This window comes from Lissotriton helveticus, chromosome 4_1 (genome assembly GCF_964261635.1).
Source record: "Lissotriton helveticus chromosome 4_1, aLisHel1.1, whole genome shotgun sequence".
Classification (NCBI taxonomy): domain Eukaryota; kingdom Metazoa; phylum Chordata; class Amphibia; order Caudata; family Salamandridae; genus Lissotriton; species Lissotriton helveticus.
The window spans coordinates 726,570,605-726,595,562 of record NC_136063.1 but is presented as its reverse complement, the minus strand read 5'-3'; the positions used below and the strand labels follow the sequence as shown (position 1 = coordinate 726,595,562).

At 46.6% G+C, this 24,958-nt stretch overlaps 1 protein-coding gene across 1 annotated transcript in view; it reads left to right on the top strand.

The window, feature by feature from the left end:
* DSG4 (desmoglein 4) overlaps positions 1-24,958 on the top strand; it is a 117,364-nt gene that overhangs the window by 20,683 nt on the left and 71,723 nt on the right. The window lies entirely within an intron of this gene.

Below are 24,958 nucleotides of genomic sequence, written 5' to 3'. Positions count from 1 at the left end.
CGTGAAACCTATATTTTTTTCCAATAAATTTCAAAGGTTTTGTAAATGCTAATTCTATTAGCGGATAACGTTTATATATGTTATTATCCTTCTGGGACCACCTGAGCAGCCATCTTGTTTCTCAGGAGAAGTGAGGCACAAGAGAGCACAAAACAATAGTGGAAAACTCGAAAAGGGGGCATGTTGGACCCGGCCTCGTGGCGTGGTCCCACTCCTCCCGCATGGCGAGCCCTGGACGGCATCGACCCCTGTCCTCCCCCCCCCGAAACTACCCTCTCCAACCTTCAACGAGAGCCGCCACTCCTGGCGACCCCCGGCTCTCCCCCTCAGGAACACGGCGACCCCTACTCGCCCCTCTCTGCTGATCCGGCCCCTACCCCAGGCCGCCATCTCAGGCCCCGACTCCATCGTGGGCCCTCCACGTCCGGACCACGTGGCATCGGCCCAACCTCGGCCGCGGCCCCAGCGAAGCCCCGACATCGAGGCACCAAGGTCCGACCAGGTGGTAAGCGGCCACTTGAGGGATCAAGGAGGAGGGGAGTTTCAATGGCCCTCCAACCGCCCCCCGGACGCCTGTTTTCGATCGCCCTCCGGCCTCCCTGGGCGCTGGCTCCACCCCCCTGCTGGGTGTCTGGACACTCTCATCCTGGCCCCTCTGACCCCCAGGCGCGAGGGTCCGGACATAAAAGGACTCCAGACCCATATCTGGGGCAGCTCTGGAATGGGCCGGCAGTTGTATCCTGGAGTCGAGAGCCCTGCTGATTGAATCGCGGCTGACCCTGAGAAGAACTCGCTACTTTGAACCCTGGAACCTCGGAGCACTGCTGACCTGGTCGCGGCCCGACCACGCTGAACCATCCTCGGAGCCCTGCTGACGCTGTCGCGGCCCGACCACGCTGAACCATCCTCGGAGCCCTGCTGACGCTGTCGCGGCCCGACCTCGCTGAACCATCCTCGGAGCCCTGCTGACGCTGTCGCAGCCCGACCACGCTGAACCATCTTCGGGGCCCTGCTGACGACGTCGCGGCTCGACCTTGCGGAACCCCCCCAGCTCGAGGATTGAGAGCTGTGCGTAGGGAATCCCCGTGCCAGGCTGGTACTAAGACTGTCCCACTACCCCCTTCCCACAGTTACCGAGACATTAAGGATCCCGCGATCCGCTTGTACATATTGCTGAGAGAACCTACCTTTATTGCTGATAAAGACTCTAAGAATCTACCCTCTTGTGTGGTGCCCCTTTGTAGTGGTGTGATTGCTCGGCTGTCACGATTCTAGGAGAGGAGCCTCACCAAGGAGGCCTCTCGACGGCGCTCGGCCAACTCCAGAAGGAGAGGTGGGTCTCGGGGTGGTCAGTCAGACAGCCTCTGCCTCCCCTGGGATCGCCTTTCTAACAGGGCAGGGTTGAGACCCCCTGACCCCCTAGCCATTCTCAGGGGGTCCCAGAAGGACCACCAAGTTAAAAAAAATAAGAATTTTTTTTAAATCGCGGGGTACGCGCACGGTACGCGTACCGCACGCGTACGGTGCGCGTACCCCGCGATTTTTTTTTATTTTTGATTTTTTTTTTGCCCTTGGGGGTCCTTTTGGGACCCCCTGAGAAGGGCTAGAGGGTTGGGGGGTCTCTACCCTGCCCTCTTTTCATGTTTTCCACTCTCGTTTTGGGCTCTCTTGTGCCTCAGTTCTCCTGAAAAACAAGATGGTGGCCAACACTTCCTGGTTTGGACAGTTTGGAATGTTGACAGTCAACTGCCAGTCAATCAGAAACTCGCTTGCGCACGTAAGGGTACGCGCACGTACGCGTACGGTACGCGTACGGTACGCGTACGGTGCACGTACGGTGAGCGCATATAGATATATAATCTGCTCAAATATAATTTTCTCAACAACTACTGGAGGGATTTTCACCAAATATAGAAAAGGCACTACTGCATGCCTGTCCCTACCATTTTGCCAAGTTTGGTGTAATTCCGTTCAGCCGTTCGGGCTGTAGCCGTGTCTAAAGGTCCCATAGAAAATGCCATTTGAAAAATTTCAAATTCAATTTTCTCAAGAATTACTGGAGGGATTTTCACCAAACATTGCAAAGGCACATCTGCATACCAAGCCCTACCATTTTGCCAAGTTTGGTGTAATTCCATTCAGCCGTTCGGGCTGTAGCCGTGTCTAAAGGTCCCTATGGAAATTAACATGGGAAAACACGTTTTGGGACCCCCCTTTCGGCCCCCGCTTGACGAATCCCCCCGAAACTTTCAGGGAAGGAGCGGAGCGGAGCTGGCCAAAATTCTGGAAAATTACACACAGATTACTCAATCGGCGCCAAGCTGCATCACTTCTCTTGTGATTTTTTGCAACTTTGGCCCCCTAAGATTTCCTAATAAGGTTCACGAACCAGAAATGACTTGGCTGACGGAAAAAAAGCATCTCAACATATAAGATTCGATTTTAAATCAAATTTCAATGTGTAAGCTAGTTCACAAATCTATCTAACGAAATATCACTGTATTTTCTGAACTTGGAAACTAAGGGCCTGATTATGATGTTGGGCAGACTTATGTCCGCCCGACACCAACACAGAAGCAGGACTGCCCGACTAGGAGTCAGAGGTATCGCTGGCCGCATTATGATGCAACCGCCTTCACGGCAGTCGCAATGTGTATATTTTGAACCACCCGTATTGTAGGGATTACAGTCCATCCAATGGTCCGACAGGCTCCTTGAGCCCATCGGATGCGTGGTGGATGGTCTCTCCACCAGAACACTATCCGCCGGACATCGTAATGCAGCAGGCGGACATGCAGTGGCAGATGGTGGTGGGACCACCACCGATGACCTGACGGTGGTGGTCCCACCGCCATTGTAACCAGGCCCTAAGTTAAAGCAAACAATGTTTTTCCTGGCCAAATTCGGAGTAAATCCAACAGGTTATGCTGTGCACTTGATTAGAAATTCCTGCTCTAGGATTAATTCGTAATAGACTCTCCCTAAAATCCAATAAGTGCTCTTTCAGTATAAAGTGGAACTTAACCGGAACTCTACGGTTTCATTATGTCGTTCTAATACGTATATGTATGTATATTTAACACAGTTAATCAACAGGGAGGGATGAGGATTGCGAAGTGTCCGTTTCTATCCCAAAAATAATCAATTGTAAATCAACAAAAAGGACACTAGTTACACTGCTCGACTTTTGGTTCAGTGCAAATTAGGAGACCCTCAGAGAAGTCAATGTCTGCTTGGAAGTTGCGGTATATTGGTTTCATCCGCCCCACATTGACATTCATGCAGTTATCATAGGGTTATTCCTGTTAGTGGGTACTGCTAGCCTCATCCAGAGGCACCTCCAGTCTCGAGTGCAGTGTCCAGAGACAAAAAAGGACTTCCCAAAAAAAGGTTAAAAAATGAAAAAATGATGCCCTGAAAATTTTATTATAGGGCAAACTTTCATTTGGATAAAATAGTTGAATACTTGATTGTTGGCCGAGTTACTAGGCCATGTAGTATTATTTAATTGAGGTTGTCGACATGTTTCAGCTCTATTGGGCCAGGCGGTCTGTAGAGCTTTCGTCAGGACTTACAAAAAAGATTAAGACAAACGATATTTACATATACACAATGATGCTACTCACACGAGTTGTGCGGTAATTCCAGAACTCATGGCATTTGCATGGGTATTGTACTCTTTACGATCTATGAAAGAATGTACAGATAACAGTTTCCTTAGTTAGGAACAGTAATTTTAGAAATTGGGTAAGTGCAGTAAATTAACTAGTGGTCTGGAGTCACCCTAGTAATACTCATAAGAAGATTTTCTCGAGGAGCGTAAATCATGCAGGTAATAACTTTATTGACTTTGAGATTGCTCTTAACGGGAAGGAATAGGGGGGGGGTGGCGGGAGCTATGATCACATGTTCATTGTTTCAAAAAGGCGCTACTTAATTTTCACTCAATAAATGTTGTTGCCATGTACTGAGCTGGCCAAAGGGACTCTTTCCACCTGGAGTCGAATAACCTTGTTGGTCATATGTCTGCAACCCGGGGAGGTATGAGTGCCCGTCTCTTTTTACACGTTAAAGATTGGTTCTACGTTGTCTATCGATATGTAATAGTTATTATCACGGTGGTTCGCTTTAAAACAAATTGGGGTTGGCAAGTGCTCCAAACTAGACAATACAGTGGACAAAATTCTGTCCGGGGCTGTAATGCGACCTTCCGTGCAAAATGCACGAACATGAAGCCCGTTTTAGTTATGCAGTGAGTCTCTTACCTGCCGTAAATGGAAACTCTGCTTCCTCGGGGGATGCCTTCATTCGCTGCAGAGCTAGGGTAGAGTAAGGACTTCGATCAGGAAAGGGGAAATTATCCGGCTTACCTAAGACGAGGACTTAGGGAAGCCTGCCGCCATTACCCGCATGTAGACCGCACTCCGGCCTTGTGCTGACTCTGCCCCCGGAGTGCGGAAGTCAGGATGTAGTCTCTTTTTAAAGGTAGTTGGGCGCCTTGGTATTCTAGGCAGATCATCTACGTCATTTTTTTCTTATGTGATTTTACTTGGTTTTAGGCGGTCACCAATAGTAATGGACCACTATACATGTTGGAAGTCCCAATTGTAGTTAAGGATTGCGCTGTTGAGGGCACTAGTGTGAGATAATTAGTATATTAAGTCGTGCCATTTTTAGATACAATTGCGGCATTTTGAATTGGGGGCCCCGGTTATAGTTACCACATTTGGATAGTACAGGGAAATTAAAAATATGATATTTCGATATTGTAATCTGCTGAATAGTGCTTATTATAGACATTTGGGGAAATATAGCGGGGCAAAACTCATTACTTATCTAATCAAAATGTAGGTGATTTACTTGGCAAAATGGTGCCATGCTATATTATCATTGAGCCCAGATTCAAAGGTACGAAGGCGGTCCACCCATCTTTGCTCCTTCTCGTACAGTATTTTTTCGGCATTTCCTGTTTTGTTTGTCAGCATTTCTATGACTGTCCATTGCAATTCTTCATGGGTATGGTTCTTTTCAATGTAGTGTGAGCACAGCTTGGTGGTGTTCTTTTTGAGCCTAATGTTGCTCTTGTGCTCTCCTATTCGAAGTTTGACTTTACGGCAAGTCATCCCGATGTATTTTTTCTGACACGGGCATTGAATCATGTAAATTACATGCGATGAATTGCAGTTCGTGAACTGTTTCTGGGTCCATATCAGGTCGTTCTTCAATTGTAGAGTTTTTGTGGCTGTATATTTAACACTCAAACATATTTACTGTCATGTATATATTCACACTATCAATTTAATGAATCGATCATCCTCCCCAATTTGCCCCACGTCATACTACATACTACTGTTTGTCTGATTTTTTAAATGATTAGCATTGAAACCACTCCCCTGCCCACATAATAATAGAACATAACACACAACGGATGTTCAGTGGTTCAGGAACAATTAAGGAATCGACACATTTTAATCCTGGACAATTGCACTTACAGACGAATACATAAAACCATTGACTTTTTGGCCTGAAAATTGTATTTTAACCAAATGATTTCTTTATTTGTGCCTTCACACTCTCTTCATTGGTTTGGTCACGATCTGAACTATTATTGGAAATAAGTTGTTCCAAGGAGCAGCGATAAATGTTGAAATGAAATGACAATTTTTTTAATATCCCACCGTTCCAGCAAACCACTTATTTCCAAACGAAACCACTAAGATAAGCTTATGCAGTAAAGTTCTCTTTCGCGGCAAAGTTCATCCCTTGTTTCCACGATTTTTAACATGTCTCTAGTAAATGATGCAGCAAGCAAAGATCACTTTCAGCGTGTCAATGAACTAGTCAGTAGGGAGAGCTGTTCATCGAGGGCAGAGTGAAAACCAGCAACCCAGTGATTTAGTGTAGTTTTGGAAAGTCATTATTTAGAAATGTGGGAGCTGCTCATTCATGTTTTAAACCAGTGTTTCCTAAACTATATTTATCCTCTCTCATTTGCTGCGCTTCAGAGACAGAGGTCAAATGTCTGGCTATGTCTTCTGGCAAATTGCTACTTATTTTTTAACATGGGAACTGGAATCTACAAACTCCTCTCACTTTGCATTCAGAGGGACATAAGTAAAGTGAATTATGTGGCAATCTTGCTGAGGTAAAGTGAGTATGAAAGGAAAAGCTGTTTGATGTCATTTAAAACACACAATAAAATGTAAATATCTTTAAAAGAACTGTACGAATTCAGCAGTTTGGAAAGCAAAAATGAAGCACATTTTTAGGTTTTGCCTGCACAGTGAACTCTCTTGTATTTAATATATCTTAGAAGGGGGCTCTTATCAGTTCCCATAACCGAATTTCTGTGTCCATTCACATTTGTGTGGAACTTTTTTTTTTACTTTCCCTGGCTGCACACATTTATGAAACTTCTACTAGAGCTGTTCACACTGTTTAAGTTCCATTCACAGTCAAAAGTCCTCTAAACACCAAATATGGCTATATTTTACTACTTAACAAGCAGTCACAAATACAGTCATCTTGCAGGCACAAGGGTCATGATTTGAATGGTGAAGCAGGTGCACTGGTACCAGGCCCAAAAGTTGTAAGAACTCCTCTAAACACATACTGTTGCTCTTACATCAATTAATTCTATTATTTAATCTCTTTCATTTCATTTTTCAAGCTTTTGCTATTACCTACCCGCACTATAACACTAGTAAAACAGCACAATATATTGCTTTTTTGTACATTAACAAGTCGTAACACTTTAACAGACTTTCTGCAACTTATATTGTACAACTACTCAGCAAGCTACAACTTACAACAAAATACAGCTTATTATTAATCACATAAGCAAAACCTAATACGTCTGACAATGCTTTTTTTATTTGGCACCTGGATGGACAGACACGTTGATGTTAATGACAGGCAGCATGATGGTTGTTCTATAAATCACTTTTTCATTAAATATAGATAGATTGGTATGTTGATTACTCTGGAATTTGATGTCCAGTGTTTTGAGTGATGTAAATTGTGCAGAGTACTTGAAAAGAATCTGATTATTTTACAGTGGGGGAGAGAGGTCATAACACAAAGTGAGCACTGCAAGTGCTAATTTAACAAACATCTCTGCCACAGTTTTGGGCTGACTCTTCTCTTAACTAGTTGAAGAGCTGAAAAGGCACTACTTTACCTTGTGGTGGTAAATGCCTGTTTCTCACAGGAAATTTAGAGGCATATACTGCTTTTAGCTGGAAACGCAGTAGCTTTTGTTGGCATGTCCAAAGTAAACAACAGACCATAGAATATTAATTTACACAAAGTAACATAACATAATTAAAATGTAACAGGACACAACAAAATCGTCAAAACAGAATGCAATATAATACAATGCACAAAAACAACAGAACCAAGGTCATGAAAACATGCAAACATGTTCTGTAATCTGAGCCTTGAGGTCACATTCTTGACTCCAGCTGTAAACAAGCTCCCACTCCACCTGAACAGATAGAAAAAAGCAAGTGGGTTTCAGTAAGAGAAACCTTAGCTCACTTTTGGCAGCATGGTCTGAGCAGCAGGACAATCCTTCGATGGTGTGACATTAACACTGTCAAAAGTATAGTCAAAATTATAGAACTTTAATGTTCACATCAAGAGGAGGAGCTACGCGAGCGTCCAAGATGGCCGCATAGGCCAGTAGCTCCGTGGGACCCGCGCCTCGTCCAACAATCCTGACTACTATCCTGTGGCGCTGTGAAGTGCATCGGCTGGTTGAAGGGAAGCGGTGCGCTTAGACGCCGTTCCGTGCCCCTTGAGAGGTCGGGGGCCGAAGCGGCTCGTCCTGGAAGGTTGGGCCTTCTTAAAAACTGGAGCCGGGGTCTCGAGTGGTGGAGGTGGCCGGCCGCAAATGCAACAACACCCGGGGAGGTGACCGGAAAACGCCGGTCACACCGGGACCGAAGGAAAACAGATTGTGACTGCGGTGAGACTTTGGGGGCGCGACAGGGGCGATGCGGAGGAGCTCCCCCCCCTTACACCTCAACTTCGGCTTGTGGGTGTCGGTGGAGCCCGGGAGATGCCCGACCCGAGTTGGAGTGAGGAGTACTGTTGGGCGGTCCGGGCGGACATCGGAGGAGCTGTATATTAGTACACCCACATGGATGTCAGTGGACTTCACCTACCGCCGACGACACTGATCTCTGTAGGGGCCAAACTTCATGCAATAGTGTACAGGTAATATTATTAAAGCTGGACATGCCTAATTTATACCATCTCATAAGCACAGTACCCTGGGGTGACGCTTCAGGAACCCGCAGCCGCTGGTGAGTGCAGTGTGCTACATAGGACCACTCGAGTCTAATGATGAAATTTGGAGCCCGGACCCACAGCGTGGGTTCATAGCTCAACGTTGCTGGCCCCTCATCCACGGTGAAGGCATCACGTATGTGACTGGTGAGAGATACTCGTCGGCCCCCTGCCCCCACTCACACTCCCCCCCCCAAGGAAAGAAGAAGACTTGAGTTGTGCACTAATTGAGCGCAGAGTATATACGCCAGGTGGGCACCTGCCTAGGAAGGTGGTCGCTTGAAGTACGGGCTGTGAGGTGAGGGGGGAGAGGAGGGGACACACAATAGCGTGGCGAGACGGAGGCAATTGGCGGCAAGTACAATAAGAAGAGCAGAAGGGAAGCGGGTCCAAACAAGTGGTCCACATAAAAGCTCATGAATCACGCAGTGGGTGCACAGTGAGGGGGCCAAAGGTGACACGGAGGAACGGTCTTCGACGAGTAGCGGATTGAACTGGGGAGCGAGAAGAGGAGCGACACGCGGCGCAAGTACAGGCTTTGGACACAGTGGGCTGAGAAATCTGGGTCTGCAGTGGTGAAGGGGCCCCCCGGTGGTGGGGCTGATTGTGTATGCCTGAGACGGGTGCGGACGGCCTGGAGTATATACGGGGATTAGACTAGGCAGACTGGATCGGCGGAGGCTTGGACATATTTGCTGTCTTGTGGACTATTGGCGTGGCCGAAGTGGTAGTAGGCTCAGAGTTGACCGAGTGAAGAATTAAGTTGGCCACTAAACCCGAGGGTGAGGAACAGCAGTCCAGGTCCACAAAGGGGTCTCGCTACGTCCAAACTAATAAGTTGGATCGGTATACGCAGCCCAGCGGCTCGCCTCCTGGGTCGGGGAGATTACAGGACGGGAGTGGAGAGTCCGCAGACCCTGTATCGGAACCCACATTGCTAGATCTGATGGCCGCCAGAGATGGGTTTAAGACTTCTCTTGGGCAGAAGATGGAGTCACTGGTCCACAAGTTAGACACTGTGACCATTGAGCTCAACCTAATCCGAGCCGATCTCACCAAAGCAAGTGAGAAAGTGAAGTTGTTAGATATCAAAACTGCGAGCCTGACAGACGACGTATCGCAGCTGCAGCAGGAGGTACGGAATCTTACAGCCTCTAGTGACCTAGCAAGCCGCAAGCTGGATGAATACGAAGGAAGGGACCGGAGGAATAATGTACGTATGTTCCGGAGAAAGCCCAGGGTTTGACCCCTGACCTCTTTGTGGAGGACATTATCCTCAATCATCTGAAACAGAAAGGGTTGGGGAATCTCTTCACGATAGAAAGGGGGCACAGAGTTCCGGGAGGAAGACCGAGGCCAGGGGCCCCACCTCGTCCAATGATTGCGAGGGTGCTTAACTTTAGGGACAGAGACTCTATCCTGCAGGCCTCCAGATCGGGAGGCCCCCTGAAATACGAAAATTCCACCCTCACATTTTTTCCAGACTTCACTCAGACGGTCCAGACGCAGCAGCAAAGTTTCCTCGGCGTTAAGAGAAGACTCACGGACAGGGGCTTGAAATATGCCATGATGTTTCCGGACAAGTTATGGGTTGAGGTTGAAGGAAAGGTTTGGTTCTTTGACAATCCTGAATTTGCTTCAGACTGGTTGGAGAGACTTCCCCCCCTCCCCCCCCCCCCCCGAGGGGAGCCCCGGGGACAGAGCGGTGAGGATGGAGATGAGATGGCTCACAGGAACAGAAATGATGTGTATTGTCGTAGCTGATGTATATGCTTGTGGGGAGGGGGGCCACATACGAGACATTTCTATGGGTATGCTCCTTGAGAATGTGAGTTATAGTAGGCACAAGGTATAACATCCTGTGGGCGGGGACGGGGATACGGGGTTCTGACATCCTCCTCAGAACTACTTTTAGATAGTTGATTAGTTAGAACACAGGGGCGACAGCCACACTGCAAGTTGGGGGTTGGCGGGAGCCGCGGGCAGGGGTGCAGGGTGGGGGGAGGGGGGACGGGAAATTTGTTGTACAGTTGTTGTTTTCTTTTTCTTTTTTTCTTTTTGTTAGGAGATAGAGAAGTGGTTTTATGGTGTACTTTTCTTTTTCTTTTTCTTTTTGCATCAGGTGGGAATGTGGTAACTAGAGGTTTGTTGTGTGGGTCAGATGTCGCAAGCTAGTCAGGGATCGGGGATGAAGGTGCTAAGCTGGAACATGAATGGTCTGGGTGACAGGATCAAGAGAGGGATGGTTAATCAGTTTATTAGAAGACACGCCCCAGATGTGGCACTATTGCAGGAGACAAACCTGTGGGTAACTGCTGCATGGCCCTCCATAAAGGGTTCAGAAAAGGGGGTGGTGATGAACAGAGTGCCTGAATTAAGCAGACCACTCTTACCCAGTCCAAAGATCAGGGCTTGATCCATCACCGTTTTTTAGCTCACTGCACCATCCCAGCTCAGAACTTGGCTATATGCAAATTAGTCTGTTCCTGTCCCAGTGCATGATGGGAACAGGGCAAACCAAACTACCAAGCCAATTCTTATATTGGGAAGGAAACAAGCTTCCGGGGACCGGTTTCTGCCATTTCAGGCGTCGTCGGCCCGGCTTGCTTGAATCCTGATGGTGCAATGAGCAAGGGACTCACATCTGAGTATACCCTTCCACGCTTATGGTGGACAAAATGATTCAGAAAAGGGGGTGGTGATGAACAGAGTGCCTGAATTAAGCAGACCACTCTTACCCAGTCCAAAGATCAGGGCTTGATCCATCACCGTTTTTTAGCTCACTGCACCATCCCAGCTCAGAACTTGGCAATATGCAAATTAGTCTGTTCCTGTCCCAGTGCATGATGGGAACAGGGCAAACCAAACTACCAAGCCAATTCTTATTCTGGGAAGGAAACAAGCTTCCGGGGACCGGTTTCTGCCATTTCAGGCGTCGTCGGCCCGGCTTGCTTGAATCCTGATGGTGCAATGAGCAAGGGACTCACATCTGAGTATACCCTTCCACGCTTATGGTGGACAAAATGATTCAGAAAAGGGGGTGGTGATGAACAGAGTGCCTGAATTAAGCGGACCACTCTTACCCAGTCCAAAGATCAGGGCTTGATCCATCACCGTTTTTTAGCTCACTGCACCATCCCAGCTCAGAACTTGGCTATATGCAAATTAGTCTGTTCCTGTCCCACTGCATGATGGGAACAGGGCAAACCAAACTACCAAGCCAATTCTTATACTGGGAAGGAAACAAGCTTCCGGGTGGCGGTTTCTGCCATTTCAGGCGTCGTCGGCCCGGCTTGCTTGAATCCTGATGGTGCAATGAGCAAGGGACTCACATCTGAGTATACCCTTCCACGCTTATGGTGGACAAAATGATTCAGAAAAGGGGGTGGTGATGAACAGAGTGCCTGAATTAAGCAGACCACTCTTACCCAGTCCAAAGATCAGGGCTTGATCCATCACCGTTTTTTAGCTCACTGCACCATCCCAGCTCAGAACTTGGCTATATGCAAATTAGTCTGTTCCTGTCCCAGTGCATGATGGGAACAGGGCAAACCAAACTACCAAGCCAATTCTTATACTGGGAAGGAAACAAGCTTCCGGGGACCGGTTTCTGCCATTTCAGGCGTCGTCGGCCCGGCTTGCTTGAATCCTGATGGTGCAATGAGCAAGGGACTCACATCTGAGTATACCCTTCCACGCTTATGGTGGACAAAATGATTCAGAAAAGGGGGTGGTGATGAACAGAGTGCCTGAATTAAGCGGACCACTCTTACCGAGTCCAAAGATCAGGGCTTGATCCATCACCGTTTTTTAGCTCACTGCACCATCCCAGCTCAGAACTTGGCTATATGCAAATTAGTCTGTTCCTGTCCCAGTGCATGATGGGAACAGGGCAAACCAAACTACCAAGCCAATTCTTATACTGGGAAGGAAACAAGCTTCCGGGGACCGGTTTCTGCCATTTCAGGCGTCGTCGGCCCGGCTTGCTTGAATCCTGATGGTGCAATGAGCAAGGGACTCACATCTGAGTATACCCTTCCACGCTTATGGTGGACAAAATGATTCAGAAAAGGGGGTGGTGATGAACAGAGTGCCTGAATTAAGCAGACCACTCTTACCCAGTCCAAAGATCAGGGCTTGATCCATCACCGTTTTTGAGCTCACTGCACCATCCCAGCTCAGAACTTGGCTATATGCAAATTAGTCTGTTCCTGTCCCAGTGCATGATGGGAACAGGGCAAACCAAACTACCAAGCCAATTCTTATACTGGGAAGGAAACAAGCTTCCGGGGACCGGTTTCTGCCATTTCAGGCGTCGTCGGCCCGGCTTGCTTGAATCCTGATGGTGCAATGAGCAAGGGACTCACATCTGAGTATACCCTTCCACGCTTATGGTGGACAAACTGATTCAGAAAAGGGGGTGGTGATGAACAGAGTGCCTGAATTAAGCAGACCACTCTTACCCAGTCCAAAGATCAGGGCTTGATCCATCACCGTTTTTTAGCTCACTGCACCATCCCAGCTCAGAACTTGGCTATATGCAAATTAGTCTGTTCCTGTCCCAGTGCATGATGGGAACATGGCAAACCAAACTACCAAGCCAATTCTTATACTGGGAAGGAAACAAGCTTCCGGGGACCGGTTTCTGCCATTTCAGGCGTCGTCGGCCCGGCTTGCTTGAATCCTGATGGTGCAATGAGCAAGGGACTCACATCTGAGTATACCCTTCCACGCTTATGGTGGACAAAATGATTCAGAAAAGGGGGTGGTGATGAACAGAGTGCCTGAATTAAGCAGACCACTCTTACCCAGTCCAAAGATCAGGGCTTGATCCATCACCTTTTTTTAGCTCACTGCACCATCCCAGCTCAGAACTTGGCTATATGCAAATTAGTTTGTTCCTGTCCCAGTGCATGAAGGGAACAGGGCAAACCAAACTACCAAGCCAATTCTTATACTGGGAAGGAAACAAGCTTCCGGGGACCGGTTTCTGCCATTTCAGGCGTCGTCGGCCCGGCTTGCTTGAATCCTGATGGTGCAATGAGCAAGGGACTCACATCTGAGTATACCCTTCCACGCTTATGGTGGACAAAATTATTCAGAAAAGGGGGTGGTGATGAACAGAGTGCCTGAATTAAGCAGACCACTCTTACCCAGTCCAAAGATCAGGGCTTGATCCATCACCGTTTTTTAGCTCACTGCACCATCCCAGCTCAGAACTTGGCTATATGCAAATTAGTCTGTTCCTGTCCCAGTGCATGATGGGAACAGGGCAAACCAAACTACCAAGCCAATTCTTATACTGGGAAGGAAACAAGCTTCCGGGGACCGGTTTCTGCCATTTCAGGCGTCGTCGGCCCGGCTTGCTTGAATCCTGATGGTGCAATGAGCAAGGGACTCACATCTTTGTATACCCTTCCATGCTTATGGTGGACAAAATGATTCAGAAAAGGGGGTGGTGATGAACAGAGTGCCTGAATTAAGCAGACCACTCTTACCCAGTCCAAAGATCAGGGCTTGATCCATCACCGTTTTTTAGCTCACTGCACCATCCCAGCTCAGAACTTGGCTATATGCAAATTAGTCTGTTCCTGTCCCAGTGCATGATGGGAACAGGGCAAACCAAACTACCTAGCCAATTCTTATACTGGGAAGGAAACACGCTTCCGGGGACCGGTTTCTGCCATTTCAGGCGTCGTCGGCCCGGCTTGCTTGAATCCTGATGGTGCAATGAGCAAGGGACTCACATCTGAGTATACCCTTCCACGCTTAAGGTGGACAAAATGATTCAGAAAAGGGGGTGGTGATGAACAGAGTGCCTGAATTAAGCAGACCACTCTTACCCAGTCCAAAGATCAGGGCTTGATCCATCACCGTTTTTTAGCTCACTGCACCATCCCAGCTCAGAACTTGGCTATATGCAAATTAGTCTGTTCCTGTCCCAGTGCATGATGGGAACAGGGCAAACATAACTACCAAGCCAATTCTTATACTGGGAAGAAAACAAGCTTCCGGGGACCGGTTTCTGCCATTTCAGGCGTCGTCGGCCCGGCTTGCTTGAATCCTGATGGTGCAATGAGCAAGGGACTCACATCTGAGTATACCCTTCCACGCGTATGGTGGACAAAATGATTCAGAAAAGGGGGTGGTGATGAACAGAGTGCCTGAATTAAGCAGACCACTCTTACCCAGTCCAAAGATCAGGGCTTGATCCATCACCGTTTTTTAGCTCACTGCACCATCCCAGCTCAGAACTTGGCTATATGCAAATTAGGCTGTTCCTGTCCCAGTGCATGATGGGAACAGGGCAAACCAAACTCACCACCCCCTTTTCTGAATCGTTTTTGGCCACTATAGGTGTGGCAGGGTATACTCAGACATGAGTCCCTTGCTCACTGCTCCATCAGGATTCAAGCAAGCCGGGCCGACGAGGCTGAAATGCCAGAAACCGGTCCCCGGTAGCTTGTCTCCTTTCTGGTGAAGAATTGGCTTGGTAGTTTGGTCTGCCCTGTTCCCATGATGCACTGGGCCAGGGACAGACTAATTTGCATATAGCCAGGTTCTGAGCTGGGATGGGGCAGTGAGCTAAATAACGGTGATGGATCAAGCCCTGATCTTTGGACTGGGTAAGAGTGGTCTGCTTAATTCAGGCACTCTGTTCATCACCACCCCCTTTTCTGAATCCTCCATAAAGGGTGCCATAAGTTAGTGGCGCATGCTGGATTTACAACTGGGTCCAGAGGGGTGGGAGTTTTGGTGAAGAATTCCTTTCCTATGGCAATACAGGCGACATGGTTGGATCAGAGGAGTAGGTATGTTGGTGTGTCGGGGCAATTATGGGGAAGGACGGTCACCTTCTTGTCAATATAAGTGCCGCCTGGTCTACAGTCCGATACCTTTCGAGACCTGAGTACTGTGTTTCTTACCTAGCCCCTGGGCCTTTTCGTTTTGGGGGGGGGGGGGTGATTTGAATGCGGTGCTAGATGGAGAGGCTGGTAGAAATCCGACGCGAGTATTTCAACCATCGCAAAGATGGCTCTCAAACTTCCTTGAGACATTGGGACTGGTAGATACTTGGCGAGTACGTAATCGACGCGGACACATTTTACCCACATATCCGTGGCACACAAGAGTTTGTCCAGGCTATATTATATATTGCTGCCAGCGGCTATGGCAGCCACTGTTCAGGAGGTACGATATCTTGGTAGATCATTCTCCACTGTGGTTACAGCTCGCTTTTGGACGGCCGGCGATGGGCAGTGTGGCTCCTATTAGTGCATGGCAACTAAAAGATCCGGCCACTAAGAAGGAGGTTATTCAGATGTCAGATCGCTATTTTCGGGAAAATGTGGGTACTGTTGAATCAGCGCAGACCCTCTGGGAAGCATACAAAGTAATAGCAAGAGGAGAGGTCCTATCTTTAGTAGTGGGGAAGAAGAGAAAATGTCAGGCTGAGGTGACTAAGATGAAGGCAGAAGTGGAGAGATTAGAGGAGAGGGTGGCTAGAACATCAGCACCAGAGGACATCCACCATTTGAAGCTACGTCAGGATGAATATAAAGGCTTAGCTAGAGATACAGCGATAGCTCAAAATGATGCCATACAGAGCCGAATATATGAACATGGAGACAAAGCCGGTAAATTGATTGCGTGGCTTGAGCACGAGGAATGGGCATAAAGGCTGGTACCTGAGATAGAAGGGACTGATTCAGATATAGTTACGGACCCACAGACGGTGGCTGACACATTTTTAGAGTATTACAAAGGTGTATATACCGCCGGTAGAGGGTTCACACAGGCTGAGAACAGTGAAATGATCAAAGATATTGTCATGCCGGGGTTATCTGAAGAGGATAAGAGCTATTTAGACTCCCCCTTCATGGATGATGAAGTAGCACAGGCAATTAGGGGGATAAAATCCGGTAAGGTGTCTGGTCCTAATGGGATACAGATAGAGTTATATAAGTTGAATGCTCAGAAGCTTGCCCCGTATATCCGAGCAATGTTCCTGGAGAGTAAAGAGAAGGCCCAGCTCCCATACGACCAGCGTGTGGTGAATATAGTGGTTATCCATAAAACAGGTAAGCCCAGGACACAATGCACCTCTTATAGGCCCATTTCGCTTCTTAATGCAGAGACCCAAATCTTAGCAAAACTGCTGGCTACCAGATTGGTCAAGGTAGTCACATCCCTCATACACCCCGATCAGTCCGGCTTTATGCCACCCAGTAATACTGCTCTGAACCTTTGGAGGCTGCATGGGATTCGAAAAGGTTCCTCGAGGATACAGGAGCCGGCGGTCCTAGTGTCTTTGGACGCCAGTATGGCATTTGACCGGGTTGAATGGAACTATCTGTTTGCGGTTCTGGCGAAGCTGGGTTTTGGAGGAGAGTTTATTGGGTGGGTGCGGCTACTATACGCTAATCCCCTGGCCAGAGTGTAGATCCAACGATTTTTCACAGGAGAGGGGCATGAGACAGGGTTGCCCGCTGTCCCCGCTACTTTTCGCGCTTGCGCTGGAGCCGCTGTCGGCATGGGTCAGGTGGGATCGGTCGAAAAGGGGCTTGCGGTGGACATCGGACTGGGAGGATAAAAATGTTGTTGTATGCCGATGATATTCTGCTCTATCTTACCAACTCCAGGGCCTCTTTGATTTGTTTACTGGATATGCTTGCCATTTTTGGTAGGTACTCCGGATTTGCTATCAATTGGTCGAAGTCGGTGCTTTTTGTTCTTGCGGGCGAACCTGCGGTAATTCCCAGTCGTGCCCCATTCGGATTGAACCGGTAGGATTTAAGTATCTTGGTATCTATATTTTATTTATTTATTTATTTATTATAGTGTTTTATATAGCGCGAACAAGACCCATGGGTATCAGAGCGCTTAACATCGAGATCGGTTACAAATTGGCAGTACAATAATAGTTATAGAACAAAACAGATATGAGGTAGAAGAACTTATGGCTATGAGGGAATGCATAGATATATATATTCCAAACGCATGTGCAATTAACAATAAAAGGTGGATAAGGCTTAGCTTATATCCCTATCTATATCGATAAATAAGAAGAGGTAGAGGTTATATAGTTTTCTGCTATAAAACAGTTATCGGTTCATCTAGTAAGGAGATGGCAGTGAGGACAAAGTTCAGTTCAGGTTAGTGGGTGGAGTCATTCACTTATCGATGATATTGTTCATGAAGATGGCCGCCCTTCATCTGAATAAGAATATTCGTCCTAGAGTTCCGTTAGCTTCCCTAATCAAGGTATTTCCTCAACATATGGCTTTTCAATTCCCGTTTGAATTGAACAATATTTTGAATCTTCCTGATGCTTGGAGGGAGAGAGTTCCAGACTCTAGGGGCAGCTCCAGAGAATGATCGGTCGTAAGACTTTTTCTTTCGGAAGATGGCTGGCCGCAACAATAACTCCTTGGCACTTCTGGTTGGTCTGTTTCCACCCGATAGCTTGATTTTCTTGGCTAGATATCTTGGTGTGTTATAGTGCACCGCTTTGTGGGTAATGCATGCTATCCTCATTTGAATTCTAGCCTCATAAGGTAGCCAATTTAGTACTTTCAAGTGAGGAGATATATGATCAAATTTCCTAGACCCCGTGATGAGTCTTGCCGCTGCGTTGAGACAGGCTTTTAGTGGTGCTGTGGATGTTTTTGGTAGGCCGGCTAATGTGGAGCAACCATATTCGATCCTTGATATAACTAAAGATTGAATAGCCAGTTTTAAATCTGCTTCCGAGATGAATGGTTTTAATTTTCCTAAGTAACTCAGGTGGAAGCGGGCACTTTTCGCCATTGAATTAATATGGGCTTTCATGTCAAGATTTTCATCTAAAGTAATTCCTAGTGATTTAGCTGAGTTGACTAGCGTTGGGGTGCAGTTTAGTGCCGTCAGCAGTTTGGTCCATTCCTTTATTTCAGAGTTGCTCCTTGGTGGTGAAATTAGCAAGAATTCTGTTTTATGGGCATTTAGTTTCAGATGATTGGAGGTTAACCATTCCAGAGCCACCTTTAGTGTCTCATTCATTAGGTCAATGTCCTCAAGATTGGCAATCTTCAAGTATATTTGCGTGTCGTCTGCATACATGTGGTAGGAAATCTGTGATTTCCGTAGAATGTCTGTAAGAGGTTCGACATATAGGTTGAATAGATCTGGGGATAGCGTTGAGCCTTGCGGGACCCCAATTGTATTAGGACATGAGGGTGAGATTGCTTGGTTAACCAGGAATCGTTGGGTTCTGTTGCGTAGGAAAGAATTGAACCATTTCAGCACATTTCCGGACAATCCCATCCTGTCCTGTAGTCTGGACAATAATGCTTCATGATTTACTGATATCTCGATATAACGCTGGACCCGATGTTGAGGTATACCAATAACTTGGGCTCCCACTTGAGCAGGTTTAAGAAAGATGTGGAGCGCTGGAGAGCTCTTCCACTATCATTGCTTGGAAGGGCGGCGCTGTTTAAGATGATGGCCCTGCCTCGATTTCTGTATGCACTACAGAACTCAACGGACCCGGTGAAAGTCTCCTATTTTAAAGAAATGGCGCTTCAGAGACAGCTTCTTTGGGAAGGCAGACCCCGAATAGCGTTCATCAAACTAACCCTCCCGTGGTATGATGGGGGTATTGGACTCCCAGATTTATGAAAGTATTATTGGGCATCGCAATTAGCAGCTGTGAACCATGTCATCTATGGTCCCCGTGGGGACCCGGGATACGCCATGGATCGCAGGCTAGCGCCGGGTGGAGATATTATTAGAGCTTTGTACGCTAAGCCAGGGCGATTCGTGTTAACGGGCCCAACCGCGCATGCAGTGCTGGTGTTGCACGCTGCTAATAGATATTTAGGGTGGGAGGGAAGATTGACATTGGCAACCCCCCTGTTTACCGCGGAGAGACTCAGGAGTTTGTGGAAAACCAAGGGGTTCGATAAGTGGGATCTTATAGGGATTACCCAGATAAAGGTTGTCTGGGGAGGAGACAAGATACATACATTTGACGTTCTTAAGCAACAGTATAGTATGCACGACAATGAACACTATCGATATCGACAGGTGAGGCACCCTTTCCTTACCAATGTACCCAGGGGCGCCGCGCTCCCGGAAGCCTCCCCTCTTGAAGATCGAGTACTTGATGGGTACCTTCCTGAGAAGACTATCTCCTTAATATATAAGAAGTTAGTTAACAATATGGAGGACCCATTGGGACGTATTAGAAATGCAGTGGAATACAGACTGTTCGGAATTAGATGACGAGGATTGGGTGGAGGCAGTTTCCTCCCCGAAGGTAGTGGCGATTCAGATGAGACTTCGACTGGTGCAGCTAAAGATCTTGCATAGATCATATATCACCGGACCCCGGTTGGTGCGAATGGGGCGAATGGAGAGTGGAGAGTGCAGAAGGGAGTGTGGAGAGCCTGGCACTTTTATGCATATTCTTTGGCACTGTGGGGTAATTCAGGCGTTCTGGACGAAAGTTCATGACGAGATGAAAGAGGTATTGGGGGAGGATATACGTCCGGAGGCTCGGAGGTGTCTACTGAATGTGTGGGAACCCACAGATCTGAGTGTGTACCAGAGGTAATGGGTAACGTTTGTGTACATGGTGGCTAAACAAAATATTGCTCAGCTCTGGGGTGCGAGTCAGCCCCCTCAAATTTCCAGATGGGCCGAAGACTTAGACTGGTGTATGTTTAGGGAAAGTCTGTGTATGTAGCCAGGGGCTGCCCGGGAAATGGGGGAAGGTTTGGGGGGCGTGGAACAGCCACTGTGGAGAGATTTGTGAACCACCGGAGCCACGAGCGGAATCGGAGGCGCAAGAATCCCTATGATCCCATTACATGCAAATAGTTGTAAGTGATTCTGTACATGTAACATGCAGACCTATACGATAAGAAAATTGTGATTCACCTGATGCTCTTTTGTTTTGTATTTTTGTTATTTTGTCAATAAAAAGAGTTATTAAAAAAAAAAATTCACATCAAGTTAAGTGAAGAGATGTAATCCGGGCCACTGGAATTATGTGATTCTGTAACTGTGGCATTTTTTTGCATAATTATGGATTTGGCGCATTTACTCCATAACCCATCAACTGCTCCATAATTGGAGATTTGAACAATATAAAAAATGTTCTTTAGCTCAAATGGATAAAAAGTTACTAAAAACATGGCGTTGTGTTTCTGTGCACTGAAATGCCCTGCGTGAAGGTCGACTGGTCATCTATCAGTTGCTTGTAACTGAATTTTGGGTGTTAAATCGGTACTAATAAGGTGAGATATTTTCCCAGCGAGTGAAACCATGGGTAAAAATGACCAAATAATGAAGTAATATTATCACAAAATGTACTGCATTACCCTACATAATTTACCTTTTCTTGTCACATAAATTAGGCAAACCTGCTGCATAACCTGGTTTTCCTCTGCTGCATAATTTCAGGGGCCCTGGATATAATGTAAGAAGAAAATAAATAGAACTCCATAAACGAATAAGGGGTTCTAATTACAGAGAATTCACCAGTGGAATTAACTTAACTTGCGATCCCTATGATCGAAAGGAACTATGGGTACACAAAAGATGGATATTCCAGTAAGATGTGATAGCAGGTGCTGATGTTGATGTGGTTAGCTCCAAACCTGTTACTGTGACAAAGGAAGGTAGCAGAGATGTGGTTCTAGATATTGAGGCATCAACAGTAGGCGAGGCCTGTTGTTGATTGATCACCATGAAGCCAATAAGGTGATTCTTAATGAGGAGAATCAAAGATATTCTACATATCCTAACTCAAGTGGATTAATTTCTCCTGCTTATGTAGTCTATATCCAAAGGATTTATTTGAAGATCTGCACCCTTTATGATACTTCTCACAGAAACTAGTTCATGACACAGCGCATGATGATTTAAACGCATAGACGTGAATTCATCCATACCCTGATATGAAGGGACACGCGAGGTGATCTTGCAGGTAACTCATACCTCGTTACTTTTCTGCTCCTGGTGCCATTCGCCTTGGTTAGCTCAGAGCCAACTGCTGCCACTCCCTTTGCTGTCTGCTTTCCAGCATTCCCTTCCTTGCACCGCCTGCCATTATCCCACAATCATGTACGTGGCGATTCACATGCCATTGCCATTTCATATTGCGCAAGTCGTAAGTATGGGCCAGCGATGCCAAAAAACATTAGCCATTATTGTACCCTACTGCTCAACAGACAGGCTTTTTGGAGCCATGCCTATTCTAGAGAATTTCACAGACTCCAAATGTAAGAAGGTTTAGCTTTGCAAAGGAGACCAGCATTTTTTATGAATTTCAGATTAGTCCAGGAAATTGTAAAGCACAGTTACAGGACCTAACTCTCTCTAAGCACCATTTAACTGAAGTGGCTGTGAATAGAGAAATTGTGGTGAAAACCGATAGCTGCAGCAAACCTATAGAAAATCAAAAAGCACACCAAACCTTATGTGCAGTATTGTACCACAGAGTACTTAAAAGCATATACATTTGAATAAAAAAAATGACAGCATTTTCTTCCAATCGTACCGGGAAGGATTTATTCAGGAAAGTCACTGAACAGAAATATATTGGGGCTTACCCAAAGTAAAGTGGTACTTCTGCTGCTCTTTAAGGCTCTCTTACATCTTTACGGCTCTCTCGTATATATCTTTGTGAATTGGCCAAAAGGCATCCACAGTGGGAATAAAATGGGAGAATTGCGGGACAATTCTTATACTTTTAGTAAAACTAAAAATAATAGGGCCCTCTTTGCCCTTTTACGGACAGGGAGATACTCAGTTAGGAGTCGGGGCACAAATGTATGTAAGAGTACATAAGGCGCTCGCCTGTAGTGCTACTTCCGTGCTCATAAACTCTTTGGTGACTGAATCCGCCCCATTGTGATTTCTGCCTTTAATGTTGTACTTTCTGTGATGGCTTCTTTTAAACGTATGTTTGTACACATCATCTTCTTTTCTTTCTAGTCCCGTTTCCAGAAAGAGGTGTTTTATCCCTGTAAGATTTGTTTCTTCGAGATTTATATTTTGACCAGCATCATCTGAGTACTATTGAGAATCTCGTATCTGCTGAACAATTGGAGATTCCAGACCCACTATATTTATACAAAAAAAAAGAATATAGGAAGAGTAGAGGCCATTCAAGAGTGAATAATAGAAATTCGGCCCAGGGCTGGCCTTTACCGAGGAACAAAATGTGATGCGACCCTTCCTGCTGCTGAGTATAATGAGGCAACAGGGGGGCCTTTTGTGGCGTGAAGACAAAGGGGCTCCGACAGTCCCTGTCGGAGTAATAAGAGCAGTGAGTGACCCCTGAACCCGAACATCCCGCCCCTCCCCCACCTTACTAGAGTCACCCACAGGTTAGCACTTGGGCGCTGAGGCCGAGTTGTTACTGGGTGGGCGGAGGGACCCCGGGCTGAGAGGGAGATGCGGCCGCAATAGAAAGGAAGGCGCTGAGGGGGTGTCACGCTGCTCACGCATGGAAATAAAAACATTTTAAGCTGAATAGCTGGACCCAAGTCAGACGGAGACTGCTGCATGATTGACAGGTTATGCATATCTGAATACTGGCTCCCTGGTCATGGGCCCATGTCAAAGGACATCCCTGATTCAGACACCTTTAGTCAGAATCTGTGTGCTTTTTGTCTTTTTCTTTTTTTACTTGATGTTGCTTCATACGCCTTATTCTGACAATCAAAGCATAGAGTAGATCCAAGAGTGTCTAAAGTTTCTTTTTAAAAACTCATTAAAGCTCATCAATGTGTGTGTGTCCTGCTGGTCCACGCAAAGATGCTTGTGTCCTAGTGATTTGAGATTTGTCCTCCATGAGCTGCCCTTCTCGAGGAAGACTTGTTTAGTGCTCATCATGTAGTGACAGAGATTGATTGCTCATTTGCTCTAGTACAACATAATGTAAATGCTACCACATAACACAGAAGTAAGACACCTCTTGTCAGACACCAGGTGCTGATTACATGCTTCCTCTGAGAAAGAGTGTAAGGAGTTTTAAGAAGAATCCCAGTAACACAGTAACACAATATTTGAAGGCTATAAATACAAAGCAGAATAGCATATCTCCCAAGTTCCTGCACACGGTGTAAACCAAGGCTTTTATTGCATGCAGAATTCCACTGGTGAGCAGGCAATTTTGTAGTGGTATTTGCACTCAGCGAAGAGTACATAATACCAGAGTAACTACTGAATCAGTGCAAAATGTCACATTTGCGCTCGTTAGTCAGGGCATATTAAAGTATCACAGTATTCACTCCATACGAATGTTTTGCACCAGGGTACAACGTTGAGCGAACTGGTGGCACACTGTTTGTGCCGTATATGCATAATTAATGAAGAAAATGCATTTCCAATACTTTTCGAAAGACTGCTATCTGCAACGTCCCGCCCCGATGTTTTTCCAAACAGGATTTCTTTAAAGAAGCATTAGTTCCTGTAAGGTATAAGGGTTGGTTAAAAAAAAAAAGTTTGCCATTTCTGAATACAAACGCAAGGTTGTGGTCTGCTGTTCTGTGCAGGCCACCATCCTTCTGTTTTAAGTCAATCTTAGAGGGTTGTAAATACAGACCTGCCTAATTAACCCCTTCGACGCTCATGACGAGCTCAGCTCGTTATGAGGTACACCTCTCGTACGCTCATGAAGAGCTGCTCCGTCATGAACCGCGGGTTTTTTAAAACTTCAGCGCACAGCGGGAAAATGAGCCGCACGCATGGAGTTAATATCCATTCGGCACGTCTTTCTCAAACTGGACTTTTTGTGATTCGACCTAGCAGCACTTATGTCGCATCACAGAATGCAACTCTTGTTGCAGAAATTCGTTTCACCAGTGTGTATTTTGATCAGTTTTCTGATGTCTCCTGCCCTGAGTCTTGTCAGGTGTAGATTAAGCCTGAGTGGTGAACTCCGCTCCGCTCGCGGAGTTTGCGGAGTTTCCCGCACTCTGAGCTCACGGAGTTCCGAAAAAGTCCAATTTGCGCAGCCGAGCAGAGGTTTTTGCCTCGCTCGCGTTTACCAATGTCAAGTTGGCAAGCGCGAGCAAGGAAAATCAACCTCCCAGCGAGATTTGTACTCATTCGCGATCGTCAAAATCAAGTTGGTGAGCGCGAGCGTGGAAAATAAACAACCCCGCGAGATTTCTTAATGCGGGGTGGTCAGGTTTCTCATTGCGAGTAGTCGCGTATGCTCGCGACCACTCGCAATGAGAAACGGCTTGTTCGCGTTGAGAAAGCTGCCGCTCGAATAAAAATCTACTCGAGCGACAGAAAAGAGAAAGAAGGGACCGCTTGCGCTGTGTAAGGTGCCGTTCGCAATGATTGCACAGTGCGGACAAGCATCAGCACTGTGCAATCACGGCAAACAGCATTTTTCTATGGAACTCCGCCGCTTGCGGAGGTCCGCATAGTGCGACAGATTTTTTTTGCACTTCGCATAACTCTGCATAGTGCAACACCTCGAACTCCGCCCAGAGTTAGTGTAGACCCAAAAAAAGATAGACAAGGCAAGTACGAGCTACAAACATTGACTGTAGTAATACCTTCAACATCATTTATCAAATTGACATATTTTTTGTTGAGAGCAGATAGTGCATTTATTAATAAGTGATGGAGTATGATGATATATTTCAGAAAATTA